At 43.4% G+C, this 21,333-nt stretch overlaps 1 pseudogene across 1 annotated transcript in view; it reads right to left on the bottom strand.

Annotated features, from left to right (window-relative positions):
• Nucleotides 1-721: 721 nt before the first annotated feature.
• LOC308278398 (coiled-coil domain-containing protein 174-like) overlaps nt 722-21,333 on the bottom strand; it is a 32,681-nt pseudogene continuing 12,069 nt past the window's right edge. Inside the window, exon 6 of the transcript in view lies at nt 722-897. The product of the transcript in view is annotated as a coiled-coil domain-containing protein 174-like (transcript). The remainder of the gene's footprint in view (nt 898-21,333) is intronic.

Raw genomic sequence — 21,333 nt, 5'->3', positions numbered from 1 at the left:
TGCCACCACGCCCAGCCATTTTTAGTTTTTTGACCTGGGAGATGGGGGTCTGGCTGTGTTGCTGAGACTGGCCTCAAACTCATGAAATTCCTGCCTAATTCCTGAGTAGCCAGAATTAGAGGCCTAGACCACGGTGTCCAGTTTAAAGTGAGTTAACTTAAATACATACATCAGGCCAATAGTTCTCCAAACTGTTCTCAGAGATGGCGACACAAATACATTTAACGGCACTGGCGGTTAGGGAGCTGCGAGTACAGACCGCCCTGAGATTCCCTGTGACCCCAGCTGGAATGGCGAGGACCAAGAAGTCACCAATGGACGCCGTGAGGACGTGGAGACGCAGGAATGCTTCTACATGTGGGTGGGACTGCAAATTAGAGCCGCCGCTGCAGAGATCAGCGTGATGGCTCCTCAGAAACCTGGGGATGGACCCACCATTACCATTCGGCTGTCCCACTCCTGGGGGCCTTTCCACAGGGGCTGAAATCAGAGTGTTACCATAGTGACACACGCAGCCCCATGTCTGTAGCAGCACAAGTCACAAGAGCCAAGTCATGGACCCACCTGGGGTGTCCACCCACGGGTGAATGGATTATGAATTATGGGATGTGCCCACAACGGAATGGCACTCGGCAAGTGAGGAGAGCGGGGAATGACGGGCCTAGGGAACACCATGCTGAAATGAGCCAGTCATAGGAAGCGGAGGGTCAGATGGAGTCTGTCATGTGGGAACTGGAGATCCGAGCCGGGCTCCAGGGACAGGCAGAGAGCCCGCGGCGATGGCGGAGGGGAAAGGGCGAGGGCGGTGGAGGTGGGGAGGGAGGGTTAATGCAGGCAGCATTACTTCGATGATGCTCTGCACATCTACGAAACTATGGGTGACAATCTGGACATTATCTACGGGGAAAGGAGGGAGCGGGGAGAAGTCAGGGGCCAAGTCAACAAGTGCGGCATGCTGGCCTCCACTGTGATGTGAGGTTACACTGCACCAAGAAACGGATATTCAAAGAAAAACCTGAGACTCAAGATTGTAGATTGCAGTGAACGTACAGAATTCAGACACACACGAAAACCAACGGCCAGTCACTTAGGAGAAACAAATTATAAGACCATTTAGTTATTAATACTTGTGTGTGTGTGTGCGCGCGGTACTGGGGGTGGAACCCAGGGGCTTTCTACCTCCAGGTTATACCCTCAGCCCTCTTTTATAATTTATTTGGAAACGGTCTCACTAAGTTGCTGAGAGCCTCACTCAGTAGCTGAGGCTGGCTTTGAACCTGTGCGATCCTCCTGTCTCCGCCTCCCAAGTGCTGGGATTACAAGCGTGCGCCATCACACATGGCATAGTTGTTAATACTATAAGGGCTCTGTATTCTCAGCTTAATTGTGACTGTGCATACATTTAGTTTTTCTTTTTGTGAGTTTTTTTTGTGTGTGTGTGTGTGTGGAATTGAAACCAGGGATATGCTCTGGCCTACACCTTTAACCCTTTTTATTATTTTTATTTTTACATTTATGTATGCATGTATGTATGTATGTATGTATGTATGTATGTATTTGTTGTACTGGGGATGGAACCTTTCTACCTCCAGGCTATACTCCCAGACCTGTTTTATATCATTTTTGGAAACAAGGTCTCTTAAGCCAGCGCGGCTGGCTTCGAACATGTGCGATCCTCCTGTCTCTGCCTCCCAAGCGCGGGGATGACAAGTGTGCCCCACCACGCCTGGCTTATTTTTTTATTTTGAAACAGGGTCTCACTAAGTTGCTGAGACTGGCCTCCAACCTGTCATCCTCCAGTTTCAGCCTCCCAAGTACTGCGATTATAGGCATGCACCACCATACCCGGGTTACATACGGCCCTTCATACATGTTTGCTAACTTTGAGAATGGACTGGAATGGTACTTTTCCATCATGTTATAGACCTCTAGGCTGTTATTTATTTATTTATTTATTTATTTATTTATTTATTTATTTATTTATTTATTGTGATACTGGAAATGGAACCTGGGACATTCTACCTCTGAGCTACACCCCCAGCCCTATTTTTTTATTCTTTATTTTGAAACAGGGTCTCACTGAGTTGCAGAGGGCCTCACTAAGTAGCTGAGGCTGTCTGCGAACCGCGATCCTCCGGTCTCAGCCTCCCAAGTGCTGGGATTACAAGCGTGCATCACGCCTGGCTCTTTTTTTTTTTTTTTTTTTGTTAAGGGGCACTTTCTGTATCTTCTTACAAGTCCGAGGACAGAGACTGTGTGAATCACCATCTTCTAGGCCTAACTTAACTGAGTACCTGGCACATTATAGGCGTCAGTTATCACCGAATAAAAAGAAGCCTGTAGCCAGGCGTGGTGGCGCACGCTTGTAATCCCCGCGCTTGGGAGGCAGAAACAGGAGGATCGCGCAGGTTCGAAGCCAGCCGCGCGCTGGCTTAGGAGACCCTGTTTCCAAATAAAAATGTAAAAATAGGTCTGGGAGTGTAGCCCGGAGATAGAAGGGCTTCCAGGAACCCCAGTACCACCAAAAAAATAAATAAATAAATAAATAAATAATAATAATAATAATAAAATAAAATAAAAAGAAGCCTGTATCAGCCAGGCATGATGGGGCATCCCTGTAATCTCAGCACTTGGGAGGCCGAGACAGGAGGAGCGCAGGTCCCAGGCCCGTTTCAGCGACATACTGAGACTCTGAGCAACCTAGTGACACCCTGTTTCAAAACAAAGCAAAATAAATAGGGCTGGGGGTGTAGCTCAGAGGTAGAATACCCCTGGGTTCAATCCCCAGTACAAAGAAGAATGGAAGGTAGAGAGGAAGAAGAAAGGTAGGCAGGCAAGACAGAGAAAGAAGAGAGAGACAGACAGACGAACAGCCAGCCAGGCAGGCACGAGTATCAGTGTTCTGACTCAGCCTTCAGCAATGCCTGGTCTTCAATAAACTCAGGGATTATTGTTTCACTTGGTGTTAGCCACTTGTATTATTAACCACAAACTGCCAACACACACACAAAGTTGTAGCTATTAGTTGTAGCCATAAACTAGAGTCGGAGACAATAATAGCCATCTCTGACATCAACGTCTTGCTCTTTGAAAATCTCTCTGGAATTCATTCTCTCTTTTCATCTGTACAGCAACCTAGGAGGCAGAAAAGGCAGGCGGGGTTCCGTATGCATAATACACTTGAAAAGGCCTTTTAAAGATATTTTCACTTTTCAGATAAAAAGACTCAGGCTCTGTAAGAGAATTAAGACGGCGAAGCCCTGAACCCGCCCTCCCAACATCCTTCCACGCCAACATCCTTCGGATAATTTTTCCTTCTCATTCCTAGCTCCTTAGGAATTTTTATGCTTACGGTCAAAGGGATGCAAAAACTATAAAAAGGGCTTTGAAAAAATATAGTGAACAATTACGGAGTTCCTGCAGTTAACTGGGAATTGTATTTGGCTTCTAATTCCCCAAGCAGGTGTGAAGAGAGCTGCTATGACTTAAACTGTACCCTGGAGGGTTTGAAGGCTTGGCAGAAGCTAATTTAGATTTGCCCAAGAATTCCAAGCAAGAGGAAGGCATCAGTCTCGGCCAGGTGTGACTTTTAGAGGCCGTTATTTATTTATTTATTTATTAACTCAGAAAAAATTTTATAAAAATTTTATAAATTTTTAATAAAATAAAATTTATTTATTTTTTAATGAGTCAGGCAGACTCATTAATAGGTGTTAACCCTTATTTTAAGTATAAGACTTTGGAGAACAGAGAGGTAAATGATTTTCCCTGGATGCTTCACGGTGTTGTCAACAAAAAGTTGGACGAAAAGGGATCCTTGACGTCAAGGAATCACCAGTCTACAGACAGCAGAGGGCAAAATCCTTGCGAAGGTCCGACGACAGGTTTATAAAGACCTAAGCCTTTTAAGAACTTTCCACGCGCCAACAGCTCTGAAACTTTAAAAATGCCCACCTGTGGACGCCTCACCCCTACCAGAGCAGCCGCCTAGCCCCGCCCCTGGAGCCTAGCCCCGCCCCCGGGAGAGCACGCAGCTCTCTAGGGCACATAGCCACGCCCCTACCCGGCTAGCCCCGCCTCTACCCAGGAGGATGCCAGCCCCGCCCTGCGGGGGTTGCTTGCCACTCTCAAGTATTTAGCTCCGCCCCTCTCTGGATAGGCACGCCCCTCCCGGGGAGGGCAGGTCTCTTGGGCGCCTGGCCCCGCCCCCTGCTAGCCCCGCCTAGAACAACACTGCCCTCTAGTGGAGGTCACTGTTTAGCATTTTATTTTTCTTTGGGGATCACCTCAGCAAGGAGACTGTGCTGTAGTGGAGGTTAATGTTTTGCATTCTACTTTGATTGGTGAATCATCTCAGCGAGTTTAGACTCCGCTGTAGTGGAGGTTACCGTATTGCATTTTACTTTTTGGGGAAATCACGTCAGGGAGAATGAGACTGCCCTCTCGTGGAGGTTCATGTATTGCATTGTACTTTCTTTGGGGATCATTTCAGCGACGAGACTGCCCTCTCGTGGAGGTTATATTGCATTATAATTTCCTTGGGGATCATTTCAGCACGAGACTGCCCTCTCGTGGAGGTTATTATATTGCATTATACTTTTCTTTGGGGATCATTTCAGCGACGAGACTGCCCTCTCGTGGAGGTTATATTGCATTATAATTTCCTTGGGGATCATTTCAGCGACGAGACTGCATTCTCGTGGAGATTAATGTATTGCATTTTACTTTTCTTTGGGGATAATTTCAGCAAGTCCAGACTGCCCTCTCGTGGAGGTTATTATATTGCATTGTACTTTCTTTGGGGATCATTTCAGCGACAAGACTGCCCTCTCGTGGAGGTTATTACATTGCATTCTACTTTTCTTTGGGGATCATTTCAGCGACGAGACTGCCCTCTCGTGGAGGTTCATGTATTGCATTATAATTTCTTTGGGGATAATTCAGCGACGAGACTGCCTCTCGTGGAGGTTCGTGTACTACATTATACTTTTCTTTGGGGATCATTTCAGCGACGAGACAGCCTTCAGGTGGAGGTTCATGTATTGCATTGTACTTTCTTTGGGGATCATTTTGGCAACGAGACTGCCCTCTACTGGAAGTTAATGTATTGCATTGTACTTTTCTTTGGGGGTCATTTTAGCGACGAGACTGCCCTCTCGTGGAGGTCAATGTATTGCATTTTACTTTCTTTGGGGATAATTTCAGCAAGTCCAGACTGCACTCTCATGGAGTTTATTATATTCCATTATACTTTTCTTTGGAGATCATTTCAGCGACGAGACTGCCCTCTCGTGGAGGTTATTATATTGCATTATACTTTTCTTTGGGGATCATTTAAGCGATGAGACTGCCCTCTCGTGGAGGTTATTATATTGCATTATATTTTTCTTTGGGGTTCATTTCAGCGATGAGACTGCCCTCTCGTGGAGGTTATTACATTGCATTATACTTTCTTTGGGGATCATTTCAGCGACGACACTGCCCTCTCGTGGAGGTTATTATATTGCATATTAATTTCTTTGGGGATAATTTCAGCGACGAGACTGCCCTCTCGTGGAAGGTCATGTATTGCATTGTACTTTCTTTAGGGATCATTTCAGCAACGAGACTGCCCTCTCGTGGAGGTCAATGTATTGCATTTTACTTTCTTTGGGGATAATTTCAGCAAGTCCAGACTGCACTCTCAATGAGTTTATTATATTCCATTATACTTTTCTTTGGAGATCATTTCAGCGACGAGACTGCCCTCTCGTGGAGGTTATTATATTGCATTATACTTTTCTTTGGGGATCATTTAAGCGATGAGACTGCCCTCTCGTGGAGGTTATTATATTGCATTATATTTTTCTTTGGGGTTCATTTCAGCGATGAGACTGCCCTCTCGTGGAGGTTATTACATTGCATTATACTTTCTTTGGGGATCATTTCAGCGACGACACTGCCCTCTCGTGGAGGTTATTATATTGCATATTAATTTCTTTGGGGATAATTTCAGCGACGAGACTGCCCTCTCGTGGAAGGTCATGTATTGCATTGTACTTTCTTTAGGGATCATTTCAGCAACGAGACTGCCCTCTCGTGGAGGTCAATGTATTGCATTTTACTTTCTTTGGGGATAATTTCAGCAAGTCCAGACTGCACTCTCAATGAGTTTATTATATTCCATTATACTTTTCTTTTGAGATCATTTCAGCGACGAGACTGCCCTCTCGTGGAGGTTCATGTATTGCATTATACTTTCTTTGGGGATCATTTCAGCAACAAGACTGCACTCTCGTGGAAGTTCATGTATTGCATTATACTTTTTTGGGGGGATCATTTCAGCGACGAGACTGCCCTCTCGTGGAGGTTATTATATTGCATTGTACTTTCTTTGGGGATCATTTCAGCGATGAGACTGCCCTCTCGTGGAGGTTATTACATTGCATTGTACTTTCTTTGGGGATCATTTCAGCGATGAGACTGCCCTCTCGTGGAGGTTATTATATTGCATGGGGATCATTTCAGCGACAAGACTGCCCTCTCGTGGAGGTTATTATATTGCATTATAATTTCCTTGGGGATCATTTCAGCGACGTGACTGCATTCTCGTGGAGATTAATGTATTGCATTTTACTTTCTTTGGGGATCATTTCAGCGACAAGACTGCCCTCTTGTGGAGGTTATTATATTGCATTATATTTTTCTTTGGGGTTCATTTCAGCGATGAGACTGCCCTCTCATGGAGGTTATTACATTGCATTGTACTTTCTTTGGGGATCATTTCAGCTACAAGACTGCCCTCTCGTGGAAGTTCATGTATTGCATTATACTTTTTTTGGGGATCATTTCAGCGACGAGACTGCCCTCTCGTGGAGGTTATTATATTGCATTGTACTTTCTTTGGGGATCATTTCAGCGACAAGACTGCCTTCTCGTGGAGGTTATTATATTGCATTATACTTTTCTTTGGGGATCATTTCAGCGACGAGACTGCCCTCTCGTGGAGGTCAATGTATTGCATTTTACTTTCTTTGGGGATCATTTCAGCGACAAGACTGCCCTCTTGTGGAGGTTATTATATTGCATTATATTTTTCTTTGGGGTTCATTTCAGCGATGAGACTGCCCTCTCATGGAGGTTATTACATTGCATTGTACTTTCTTTTGGGATCATTTCAGCTACAAGACTGCCCTCTCGTGGAGGTTATGATATTGCATATTAATTTCTTTGGGGATCATTTCAGCGACGAGACTGCCCTCTCATTGAGGTTATTATATTGCATTATAATTTCTTTCGGGATCATTTCAGCGACGAGACTGCCCTCTCGTGGAGGTTATTATATTGCATTGTACTTTCTTTGGGGATCGTTTCAGCGACGAGACTGCCCTCTCGTGGAGGTCAATGTATTGCATTTTACTTTCTTTGGGGATCATTTCAGCGATGAGACTGCCCTCTCGTGGAGGTTCATGTATTGCATTGTACTTTCTTTGGGGATCATTTCAGCGACGAGACTGCCCTCTCGTGGAGGTTCATGTATTGCATTATAATTTTCTTTGGGGATCATTTCAGCGACGAGACTGCCCTCTCGTGGAGGTTATTATATTGCATTATAATTTCCTTGGGGATCATTTCAGCGACGAGACTGCATTCTCGTGGAGATTAATGTATTGCATTTTACTTTTCTTTTGGGATCATTTCAGCGATGAGACTGCCCTCTCGTGGAGGTTATTATATTGCATTATACTTTTCTTTGGGGATCATTTCAGCGACGAGACTGCCTTCTCGTGGAGATTAATGTATTGCATTTTACTTTTCTTGGGGATCATTTCAGGATCGCGACTGCCCTCTCATGGAGGTTCATGTATTGCATTGTACTTTCTTTGGGGATCATTTCAGCGACAAGACTGCCCTCTCGTGGAGGTCAATGTATTGCATTTTACTTTTTTGGGGGATAATTTCAGCAAGTCGAGACTACACTCTCTTGGAGTTTATTATATTCCATTATACTTTTCTTTGAGGATCATTTCAGCGACAAGACTGCCCTCTCGTGGAGGTTATTATAATGCATTGTACTTTCTTTGGGGATCATTTCAGCGACGAGACTGCCCTCTCGTGGAGGTTATTATATTGCATTATAATTTCCTTGGGGATCATTTCAGCGACGAGACTGCATTCTCGTGGAGATTAATGTATTGCATATTACTTTTCTTTGGGGATCATTTCAGCGACGAGACTGCCCTCTCGTGGAGGTTATTATATTGCATTATAATTTCTTTGGGGATCATTTCAGCGACGAGACTGCCCTCTCGTGGAAGTTATTATATTGCATTGAACTTTCTTTAGGGATCATTTCAGTGTCAAGACTGCCCTCTACTGGAAGTTAATGTATTGCATTGTACTTTTCTTTGGGGGTCATTTCAGCGACGAGACTGCCCTCTCGTGGAGGTCAACGTATTGCATTTTACTTTCTTTGGGGATAATTTCAGCAAGTCCAGACTGCACTCTCATGGAGTTTATTATATTCCATTATACTTTTCTTTGGAGATCATTTCAGCGACGAGACTGCCCTCTCGTGGAGGTTCATGTATTGCATTATACTTTTTTGGGGGGATCATTTCAGCGACGAGACTGCCCTCTCGTGGAGGTTATTATATTGCATTGTACTTTCTTTGGGGATCATTTCAGCGACGAGAGTGCCCTCTCGTGTAGGTTCATGTATTGCATTATACTTTCTTTGGGGATCATTTCAGCGACGAGACTGCCCTCTCGTGGAGGTTATTATATTGCATTGTACTTTCTTTGGGGATCATTTCAGCGATGAGACTGCCCTCTCGTGGAGGTTATTATATTGCATTTGGGGATCATTTCAGCGACGAGACTGCCCTCTCGTGGAGGTTCATGTATTGCATTATAATTTTCTTTGGGGATCATTTCAGCGACAAGACTGCCCTCTCGTGGAGGTTATTATATTGCATTGTACTTTCCTTGGGGATCATTTCAGCGACGAGACTGCCATCTCGTGAAGGTTATTATATTGATTGTACTTTCTTTGGGGATCATTTCAGCGACAAGACTGCCCTCTCGTGGAGGTTATTATATTGCATTATAATTTCCTTGGGGATCATTTCAGCGACGAGACTGCCTTCTCGTGGAGATTAATGTATTGCATTTTACTTTTCTTTGGGGATCATTTCAGGGTCGCGACTGCCCTCTCGTGGAGGTTCATGTATTGCATTGTACTTTCTTTGGGGATCATTTCAGCGACAAGACTGCCCTCTCGTGAAGGTAATTATATTGCATTATAATTTTCTTTGGGGATCATTTCAGCGACGAGACTGCCCTCTCGTGGAGGTCAATGTATTGCATTTTACTTTCTTTGGGGATAATTTCAGCAAGTCGAGACTGCACTCTCTTGGAGTTTATTATATTCCATTATACTTTTCTTTGGGGATCATTTCAGCTACAAGACTGCCCTCTCGTGGAGGTTATTATATTATATTATACTTTTCTTTGGGGATCATTTCAGCGACAAGACTGCCCTCTCGTGGAGGTTATTATATTGCATTATAATTTTCTTTGGGGATCATTTCAGGGACGCGACTGCCCTCTCGTGGAGGTTATTATATTGCATTGTACTTTCTTTGGGGATCATTTCAGCGACAAGACTGCCCTCTCGTGGAGGTTATTATATTGCATATTAATTTCTTTGGGGATCATTTCAGCGACAAGACTGCCCTCTCGTGGAGGTTATTATATTGCATTATAATTTTCTTTGGGGATCATTTCAGCGATGAGACTGCCCTCTCGTGGAGGTTATTATATTGCATTGTACTTTCTTTGGGGATCATTTCAGCGACGAGACTGCCCTCTCGTCGAGGTTATTATATTGCATTGTACTTTCTTTGGGGATCATTTCAGCAACAAGACAGCCTTCAGGTGGAGGTTCATGTATTGCATTGTACTTTCTTTGGGGATCATTTTGGCAACGAGACTGCCCTCTACTGGAAGTTAATGTATTGCATTGTACTTTTCTTTGGGGGTCATTTCAGCGACGAGACTGCCCTCTCGTGGAGGTCAACGTATTGCATTTTACTTTCTTTGGGGATAATTTCAGCAAGTCCAGACTGCACTCTCATGGAGTTTATTATATTCCATTATACTTTTCTTTGGAGATCATTTCAGCGACGAGACTGCCCTCTCGTGGAGGTTCATGTATTGCATTATACTTTCTTTGGGGATCATTTCAGCGACAAGACTGCCCTCTCGTGGAGGTTATTATATTGCATTGTACTTTCTTTGGGGATCATTTCAGCGATGAGACTGCCCTCTCGTGGAGGTCAATGTATTGCATTTTACTTTCTTTGGGGATAATTTCAGCGAGTCGAGACTGCGCTCTCATGGAGTTTATTATATTCCATTATACTTTACTTTGAGGATCATTTCAGCGACGAGACTGCCCTCTCGTGGAAGTTATTATATTGCATTATAATTTCTTTGGGGATCATTTCAGCGACGAGACTGCCCTCTCGTGGAGGTTAATGTATTGCATTATAATTTCTTTGGGTATCATTCAGCGACAAGACTGCCTTCTCGTGGAGGTTATTATATTGCATTATACTTTTCTTTGGGGATCATTTCAGCGACGAGACTGCCCTCTCGTGGAGGTCAATGTATTGCATTGTACTTTCTTTGGGGATCATTTCAGCGACGAGACTGCCCTCTCGTGGAGGTTATTATATTGCATTATAATTTTCTTTGGGGATCATTTCAGCGATGAGACTGCCCTCTCGTGGAGGTTCATGTATTGCATTGTACTTTCTTTGGGGATCATTTCAGCGACGAGACTGCCCTCTCGTGGAGGTCAATGTATTGCATTTTACTTTTCTTTGGGGATCATTTCAGCGATGAGACTGCCCTCTCGTGGAGGTTATTATATTGCATTGTACTTTCTTTGGGGATCATTTCAGCGACAAGACTGCCCTCTCGTGGAGGTTATTATATTGCATTATACTTTTCTTTGGGGATCATTTCAGCAACAAGACTGCCCTCTCGTGGAGGTTCATGTATTGCATTGTACTTTCTTTGGGGATCATTTCAGCGACGAGACTGCCCTCTCGTGGAGGTTATTATATTGCATTATACTTTTCTTTGGGGTTCATTTCAGCGATGAGACTGCCCTCTCATGGAGGTTATTACATTGCATTGTACTTTCTTTTGGGATCATTTCAGCTACAAGACTGCCCTCTCGTGGAGGTTATGATATTGCATATTAATTTCTTTGGGGATCATTTCAGCGACGAGACTGCCCTCTCATTGAGGTTATTATATTGCATTATAATTTCTTTCGGGATCATTTCAGCGACGAGACTGCCCTCTCGTGGAGGTTATTATATTGCATTTTACTTTTCTTTGGGGATCATTTCAGCGATGAGACTGCCCTCTCGTGGAGGTTATTATATTGCATTGTACTTTCTTTGGGGATCGTTTCAGCGACGAGACTGCCCTCTCGTGGAGGTCAATGTATTGCATTTTACTTTCTTTGGGGATCATTTCAGCGATGAGACTGCCCTCTCGTGGAGGTTCATGTATTGCATTGTACTTTCTTTGGGGATCATTTCAGCGACGAGACTGCCCTCTCGTGGAGGTTCATGTATTGCATTATAATTTTCTTTGGGGATCATTTCAGCGACAAGACTGCCCTCTCGTGGAGGTTATTATATTGCATTATAATTTCCTTGGGGATCATTTCAGCGACGAGACTGCATTCTCGTGGAGATTAATGTATTGCATTTTACTTTTCTTTGGGGATCATTTCAGCGACAAGACTGCCCTCTCGTGGAGGTTATTATATTGCATATTAATTTCTTTGGGGATCATTTCAGCGACAAGACTGCCCTCTCGTGGAGGTTATTATATTGCATTATAATTTTCTTTGGGGATCATTTCAGCGATGAGACTGCCCTCTCGTGGAGGTTATTATATTGCATTGTACTTTCTTTGGGGATCATTTCAGCGACGAGACTGCCCTCTCGTCGAGGTTATTATATTGCATTGTACTTTCTTTGGGGATCATTTCAGCAACAAGACAGCCTTCAGGTGGAGGTTCATGTATTGCATTGTACTTTCTTTGGGGATCATTTTGGCAACGAGACTGCCCTCTACTGGAAGTTAATGTATTGCATTGTACTTTTCTTTGGGGGTCATTTCAGCGACGAGACTGCCCTCTCGTGGAGGTCAACGTATTGCATTTTACTTTCTTTGGGGATAATTTCAGCAAGTCCAGACTGCACTCTCATGGAGTTTATTATATTCCATTATACTTTTCTTTGGAGATCATTTCAGCGACGAGACTGCCCTCTCGTGGAGGTTCATGTATTGCATTATACTTTCTTTGGGGATCATTTCAGCGACAAGACTGCCCTCTCGTGGAGGTTATTATATTGCATTGTACTTTCTTTGGGGATCATTTCAGCGATGAGACTGCCCTCTCGTGGAGGTCAATGTATTGCATTTTACTTTCTTTGGGGATAATTTCAGCGAGTCGAGACTGCGCTCTCATGGAGTTTATTATATTCCATTATACTTTACTTTGAGGATCATTTCAGCGACGAGACTGCCCTCTCGTGGAAGTTATTATATTGCATTATAATTTCTTTGGGGATCATTTCAGCGACGAGACTGCCCTCTCGTGGAGGTTAATGTATTGCATTATAATTTCTTTGGGGATCATTTCAGCGACGAGACTGCCCTCTCGTGGAGGTTATTATATTGCATTATAATTTTCTTTGGGGATCATTTCAGCGATGAGACTGCCCTCTCGTGGAGGTTCATGTATTGCATTGTACTTTCTTTGGGGATCATTTCAGCGACGAGACTGCCCTCTCGTGGAGGTTATTATATTGCATTATACTTTTCTTTGGGGATCATTTCAGCAACAAGACTGCCCTCTCTCTTGGAGGTTCATGTATTGCATTGTACTTTCTTTGGGGATCATTTCAGCGACGAGACTGCCCTCTCGTGGAGGTTATTATATTGCATTATACTTTTCTTTGGGGATCATTTCAGCGACGAGACTGCCCTCTCGTGGAGGTTCATGTATTGCATTGTACTTTCTTTGGGGATCATTTCAGCGACGAGACTGCCTCTCGTGGAGGTTCGTGTACTACATTATACTTTTCTTTGGGGATCATTTCAGCGACGAGACAGCCTTCAGGTGGAGGTTCATGTATTGCATTGTACTTTCTTTGGGGATCATTTTGGCAACGAGACTGCCCTCTACTGGAAGTTAATGTATTGCATTGTACTTTTCTTTGGGGGTCATTTTAGCGACGAGACTGCCCTCTCGTGGAGGTCAACGTATTGCATTTTACTTTCTTTGGGGATAATTTCAGCATGTCCAGACTGCACTCTCATGGAGTTTATTATATTCCATTATACTTTTCTTTGGAGATCATTTCAGCGACGAGACTGCCCTCTCGTGGAGGTTCATGTATTGTATTATACTTTCTTTGGGGATCATTTCAGCAACAAGACTGCACTCTCGTGGAAGTTCATGTATTGCATTATACTTTTTTGGGGGGATCATTTCAGCGACGAGACTGCCCTCTCGTGGAGGTTATTATATTGCATTGTACTTTCTTTGGGGATCATTTCAGCGATGAGACTGCCCTCTCGTGGAGGTCAATGTATTGCATTTTACTTTCTTTGGGGATAATTTCAGCGAGTCGAGACTGCGCTCTCATGGAGTTTATTATATTCCATTATACTTTTCTTTGGGGATCATTTCAGCGACGAGACTGCCCTCTCGTGGAGGTTATTATATTGCATTATACTTTTCTTTGGGGATCATTTCAGCGACGAGATTGCCCTCTCGTGGAGGTTATTATATTGCATTGTACTTTCTTTGGGGATCATTTCAGCGACAAGACTGCCATCTCGTGGAGGTTATTATATTGCATATTAATTTCTTTGGGGATAATTTCAGCGACGAGACTGCCCTCTCGTGGAAGGTCATGTATTGCATTGTACTTTCTTTGGGGATCATTTCAGCGACTAGACTGCCCTCTCGTGGAGGTCAATGTATTGCATTTTACTTTTCTTTGGGGATCATTTCAGCGATGAGACTGCCCTCTCGTGGAGGTTATTATATTGCATTATACTTTCTTTGGGGATCATTTCAGCAACAAGACTGCCCTCTCGTGGAGGTTCATGTATTGCATTGTACTTTCTTTGGGGATCATTTCAGCGACAAGACTGCCCTCTCGTGGAGGTTATTATATTGCATTATACTTTTCTTTGGGGATCATTTCAGCAACAAGACTGCCCTCTCGTGGAGGTTCATGTATTGCATTGTACTTTCTTTGGGGATCATTTCAGCGACAAGACTGCCCTCTCGTGGAGGTTATTATATTGCATTATACTTTTCTTTGGGGATCATTTCAGCGACGAGACTGCCCTCTCGTGGAGGTTCATGTATTGCATTGTACTTTCTTTGGGGATCATTTCAGCGACGAGACTGCCCTCTCGTGGAGGTTATTACATTGCATTCTACTTTTCTTTGGGGATCATTTCAGCGACGAGACTGCCCTCTCGTGGAGGTTATTATATTGCATTATACTTTTCTTTGGGGATCATTTCAGCGACGATACTGCCCTCTCGTGGAGGTTATTATATTGCATTATACTTTCTTTGGGGATCATTTCAGCAACAAGACAGCCTTCAGGTGGAGGTTCATGTATTGCATTGTACTTTCTTTGGGGATCATTTTGGCAACGAGACTGCCCTCTACTGGAAGTTAATGTATTGCATTGTACTTTTCTTTGGGGGTCATTTTAGCGACGAGACTGCCCTCTCGTGGAGGTCAACGTATTGCATTTTACTTTCTTTGGGGATAATTTCAGCAAGTCCAGACTGCACTCTCATGGAGTTTATTATATTCCATTATACTTTTCTTTGGAGATCATTTCAGCGACGAGACTGCCCTCTCGTGGAGGTTCATGTATTGCATTATACTTTCTTTGGGGATCATTTCAGCAACAAGACTGCACTCTCGTGGAAGTTCATGTATTGCATTATACTTTTTGGGGGGGATCATTTCAGCGACGAGACTGCCCTCTCGTGGAGGTTATTATATTGCATTGTACTTTCTTTGGGGATCATTTTGGCAATGAGACTGCCCTCTACTGGAAGTTAATGTATTGCATTGTACTTTTCTTTGGGGGTCATTTCAGCGACGAGACTGCCCTCTCGTGGAGGTCAACGTATTGCATTTTACTTTCTTTGGGGATAATTTCAGCAAGTCCAGACTGCACTCTCATGGAGTTTATTATATTCCATTATACTTTTCTTTGGAGATCATTTCAGCGACGAGACTGCCCTCTCGTGGAGGTTCATGTATTGCATTATACTTTCTTTGGGGATCATTTCAGCGACAAGACTGCCCTCTCGTGGAGGTTATTATATTGCATTGTACTTTCTTTGGGGATCATTTCAGCGATGAGACTGCCCTCTCGTGGAGGTCAATGTATTGCATTTTACTTTCTTTGGGGATAATTTCAGCGAGTCGAGACTGCGCTCTCATGGAGTTTATTATATTCCATTATACTTTTCTTTGAGGATCATTTCAGCGACGAGACTGCCCTCTCGTGGAAGTTATTATATTGCATTATAATTTCTTTGGGGATCATTTCAGCGACGAGACTGCCCTCTCGTGGAGGTTAATGTATTGCATTATAATTTCTTTGGGTATCATTCAGCGACAAGACTGCCTTCTCGTGGAGGTTATTATATTGCATTATACTTTTCTTTGGGGATCATTTCAGCGACGAGACTGCCCTCTCGTGGAGGTCAATGTATTGCATTGTACTTTCTTTGGGGATCATTTCAGCGACGAGACTGCCCTCTCGTGGAGGTTATTATATTGCATTATAATTTTCTTTGGGGATCATTTCAGCGATGAGACTGCCCTCTCGTGGAGGTTCATGTATTGCATTGTACTTTCTTTGGGGATCATTTCAGCGACGAGACTGCCCTCTCGTGGAGGTTATTATATTGCATTATATTTTTCTTTGGGGTTCATTTCAGCGATGAGACTGCCCTCTCGTGGAGGTTATTACATTGCATTGTACTTTCTTTGGGGATCATTTCAGCGACGAGACTGCCCTCTCGTGGAGGTTATTATATTGCATTATACTTTTCTTTGGGGATCATTTCAGCAACAAGACTGCCCTCTCGTGGAGGTTCATGTATTGCATTGTACTTTCTTTGGGGATCATTTCAGCGACGAGACTGCCCTCTCGTGGAGGTTATTATATTGCATTATATTTTTCTTTGGGGTTCATTTCAGCGATGAGACTGCCCTCTCGTGGAGGTTATTACATTGCATTGTACTTTCTTTGGGGATCATTTCAGCGACGAGACTGCCCTCTCGTGGAGGTTATTATATTGCATTATACTTTTCTTTGGGGATCATTTCAGCGACGAGACTGCCCTCTCGTGGAGGTCAATGTATTGCATTTTACTTTCTTTGGGGATAATTTCAGCAAGTCGAGACTGCACTCTCTTGGAGTTTATTATATTCCATTATACTTTTCTTTGGGGATCATTTCAGCGACAAGACTGCCCTCTCGTGGAGGTTATTATATTGCATTATAATTTTCTTTGGGGATCATTTCAGGGACGCGACTGCCCTCTCGTGGAGGTTATTATATTGCATTGTACTTTCTTTGGGGATCATTTCAGCGACAAGACTGCCCTCTCGTGGAGGTTATTATATTGCATATTAATTTCTTTGGGGATAATTTCAGCGACGAGACTGCCCTCTCTTGGAAGGTCATGTATTGCATTGTACTTTCTTTGGGGATCATTTCAGCGACGAGACTGCCCTCTCGTGGAGGTCAATGTATTGCATTTTACTTTTCTTTGGGGATCATTTCAGCGATGAGACTGCCCTCTCGTGGAGGTTATTATATTGCATTATACTTTCTTTGGGGATCATTTCAGCAACAAGACTGCCCTCTCGTGGAGGTTCATGTATTGCATTGTACTTTCTTTGGGGATCATTTCAGCGACAAGACTGCCCTCTCGTGGAGGTTATTATATTGCATTATACTTTTCTTTGGGGATCATTTCAGCAACAAGACTGCCCTCTCGTGGAGGTTCATGTATTGCATTGTACTTTCTTTGGGGATCATTTCAGCGACAAGACTGCCCTCTCGTGGAGGTTATTATATTGCATTATACTTTTCTTTGGGGATCATTTCAGCGACGAGACTGCCCTCTCGTGGAGGTTCATGTATTGCATTGTACTTTCTTTGGGGATCATTTTAGCGACGAGACTGCCCTCTCGTGGAGGTTATTATATTGCATTATACTTTTCTTTGGGGATCATTTCAGCGACGAGACTGCCTCTCGTGGAGGTTCGTGTACTACATTATACTTTTCTTTGGGGATCATTTCAGCGACGAGACAGCCTTCAGGTGGAGGTTCATGTATTGCATTGTACTTTCTTTGGGGATCATTTTGGCAACGAGACTGCCCTCTACTGGAAGTTAATGTATTGCATTGTACTTTTCTTTGGGGGTCATTTCAGCGACGAGACTGCCCTCTCGTGGAGGTCAACGTATTGCATTTTACTTTCTTTGGGGATAATTTCAGCAAGTCCAGACTGCACTCTCATGGAGTTTATTATATTCCATTATACTTTTCTTTGGGGATCATTTCAGCGACGAGACTGCCCTCTCGTGGAGGTTATTATATTGCATTGTACTTTCTTTGGGGATCATTTCAGCGACGAGAGTGCCCTCTCGTGGAGGTTCATGTATTGCATTATACTTTCTTTGGGGATCATTTCAGCGACAAGACTGCCCTCTCGTGGAGGTTATTATATTGCATTGTACTTTCTTTGGGGATCATTTCAGCGATGAGACTGCCCTCTCGTGGAGGTCAATGTATTGCATTTTACTTTCTTTGGGGATAATTTCAGCGAGTCGAGACTGCGCTCTCATGGAGTTTATTATATTCCATTATACTTTTCTTTGAGGATCATTTCAGCGACGAGACTGCCCTCTCGTGGAGGTTATTATATTGCATTATAATTTCTTTGGGGATCATTTCAGCGATGAGACTGCCCTCTCGTGGAGGTTAATGTATTGCATTATAATTTCTTTGGGTATCATTCAGCGACAAGACTGCCTTCTCGTGGAGGTTCATGTATTGCATTGTACTTTCTTTGGGGATCATTTCAGCGACGAGACTGCCCTCTCGTGGAGGTTATTATATTGCATTATACTTTTCTTTGGGGATCATTTCAGCGACGAGACTGCCCTCTCGTGGAGGTTATTATATTGCATTATACTTTCTTTGCGGATCATTTCAGCAACAAGACAGCCTTCAGGTGGAGGTTCATGTATTGCATTATACTTTCTTTGGGGATCATTTTGGCAACGAGACTTCCCTCTACTGGAAGTTAATGTATTGCATTGTACTTTTCTTTGGGGGTCATTTTAGCGACGAGACTGCCCTCTCGTGGAGGTCAACGTATTGCATTTTACTTTCTTTGGGGATAATTTCAGCAAGTCCAGACTGCACTCTCATGGAGTTTATTATATTCCATTATACTTTTCTTTGGAGATCATTTCAGCGACGAGACTGCCCTCTCGTGGAGGTTCATGTATTGCATTATACTTTCTTTGGGGATCATTTCAGCGACAAGACTGCCCTCTCGTGGAAGTTAATGTATTGCATTATACTTTCTTTGGGGATCATTTCAGCGACGAGACTGCCCTCTCGTGGAGGTTATTATATTGCATTATACTTTTCTTTGGGGATCATTTCAGCAACAAGACTGCCCTCTCGTGGAGGTTCATGTATTGCATTGTACTTTCTTTGGGGATCATTTCAGCAACAAGACTGCCCTCTCGTGGAGGTTATTATATTGCATTATACTTTTCTTTGGGGACCATTTCAGCGATGAGACTGCCCTCTCGTGGAGGTTATTATATTGCATTATACTTTTCTTTGGGGATCATTTCAGCAACAAGACTGCCCTCTCGTGGAGGTTCATGTATTGCATTGTACTTTCTTTGGGGATCATTTCAGCAACAAGACTGCCCTCTCGTGGAGGTTATTATATTGCATTGTACTTTCTTTGGGGATCATTTCAGCGATGAGACTGCCCTCTCGTGGAGGTCAATGTATTGCATTTTACTTTCTTTGGGGATAATTTCAGCGATCGAGACTGCGCTCTCATGGAGTTTATTATATTCCATTATACTTTTCTTTGAGGATCATTTCAGCGACGAGACTGCCCTCTCGTGGAAGTTATTATATTGCATTATAATTTCTTTGGGGATCATTTCAGCGACGAGACTGCCCTCTTGTGGAGGTTAATGTATTGCATTATAATTTCTTTGGGTATCATTCAGCGACAAGACTGCCTTCTCGTGGAGGTTATTATATTGCATTATACTTTTCTTTGGGGATCATTTCAGCGACAAGACTGCCTTCTCGTGGAGGTTATTATATTGCATTGTACTTTCTTTGGGGATCGTTTCAGCGACGAGACTGCCTTCTCGTGGAGGTCAATGTATTGCATTTTACTTTCTTTGGGGATCGTTTCAGCGACAAGACTGCCCTCTCGTGGAGGTCAATATATTGCATTGTACTTTCTTTGGGGATCATTTCAGCGACGAGACTGCCCTCTCGTGGAGGTTATTATATTGCATTATATTTTTCTTTGGGGTTCATTTCAGCGATGAGACTGCCCTCTCGTGGAGGTTATTACATTGCATTGTACTTTCTTTGGGGATCATTTCAGCGACGAGACTGCCCTCTCGTGGAGGTTATTATATTGCATTCTACTTTTCTTTCGGGATCATTTCAGCGATGAGACTGCCCTCTCGTGGAGGTCAATGTATTGCATTGTACTTTCTTTGGGGATCATTTCAGCGACGAGACTGCCCTCTCGTTGAGGTTATTATATTGCATTATATTTTTCTTTGGGGATCATTTCAGCGATGAGACTGCCCTCTCGTGGAGGTTATTACATTGCATTTTACTTTCTTTGGGGATAATTTCAGCGAGTCGAGACTGCACTCTCATGGAGTTTATTATATTCCATTATACTTTTCTTTGGGGATCATTTCAGCGATGAGACTGCCCTCTAGTGGAGGTTCATGTATTGCATTATACTTTCTTTGGGGATCATTTCAGAGATGGAAGTGCCTTCTCGTGGAGATTAATGTATTGCATTTTACTTTTCTTTGGGGATCATTTCAGCGACGAGACTGCCCTCTCGTGGAGATTCATGTATTGCATTATAATTTCTTTGGGGATCATTCAGCGACAAGACTGCCCTCTCGTGGAAGTTATTATATTGCATTGTACTTTCTTTGGGGATCATTTCAGCGACAAGACTGCCTTCTCGTGGAGGTTCGTGTGCTACATTATACTTTTCTTTGGGGATCATTTCAGCGATGAGACTGCCCTCTCGTGGAGGTTATTATATTGCATTCTACTTTTCTTTCGGGATCATTTCAGCGATGAGACTGCCCTCTCGTGGAGGTCAATGTATTGCATTGTACTTTCTTTGGGGATCATTTCAGCGACGAGACTGCCCTCTCGTTGAGGTTATTATATTGCATTATATTTTTCTTTGGGGATCATTTCAGCGATGAGACTGCCCTCTCGTGGAGGTTATTACATTGCATTTTACTTTCTTTGGGGATAATTTCAGCGAGTCGAGACTGCACTCTCATGGAGTTTATTATATTCCATTATACTTTTCTTTGGGGATCATTTCAGCGATGAGACTGCCCTCTAGTGGAGGTTCATGTATTGCATTATACTTTCTTTGGGGATCATTTCAGAGATGGAAGTGCCTTCTCGTGGAGATTAATGTATTGCATTTTACTTTTCTTTGGGGATCATTTCAGCGACGAGACTGCCCTCTCGTGGAGATTCATGTATTGCATTATAATTTCTTTGGGGATCATTCAGCGACAAGACTGCCCTCTCGTGGAAGTTATTATATTGCATTGTACTTTCTTTGGGGATCATTTCAGCGACAAGACTGCCTTCTCGTGGAGGTTCGTGTGCTACATTATACTTTTCTTTGGGGATCATTTCAGCGATGAGACTGCCCTCTCGTGGAGGTTATTATATTGCATTATACTTTTCTTTGGGGATCATTTCAGCGACTAGACTGCCCTCTAGTGGACGTAAATGTATTGCATTATACTTTTCTTTGCAGATCATCTTAGTGAGAACTAGACTGCCCTGTCTGAGGGCATTCTACCTCTGACCTACACCCCCAACCCTATATTTTATTCTTTATTCTTTCTTAATATACTT

The sequence above is a fragment of the Muscardinus avellanarius genome (assembly GCF_963383645.1).
Source record: "Muscardinus avellanarius genome assembly, chromosome: 22".
Classification (NCBI taxonomy): Eukaryota; Metazoa; Chordata; class Mammalia; order Rodentia; family Gliridae; genus Muscardinus; species Muscardinus avellanarius.
This window is presented reverse-complemented; position numbering and strand designations above follow the sequence as displayed.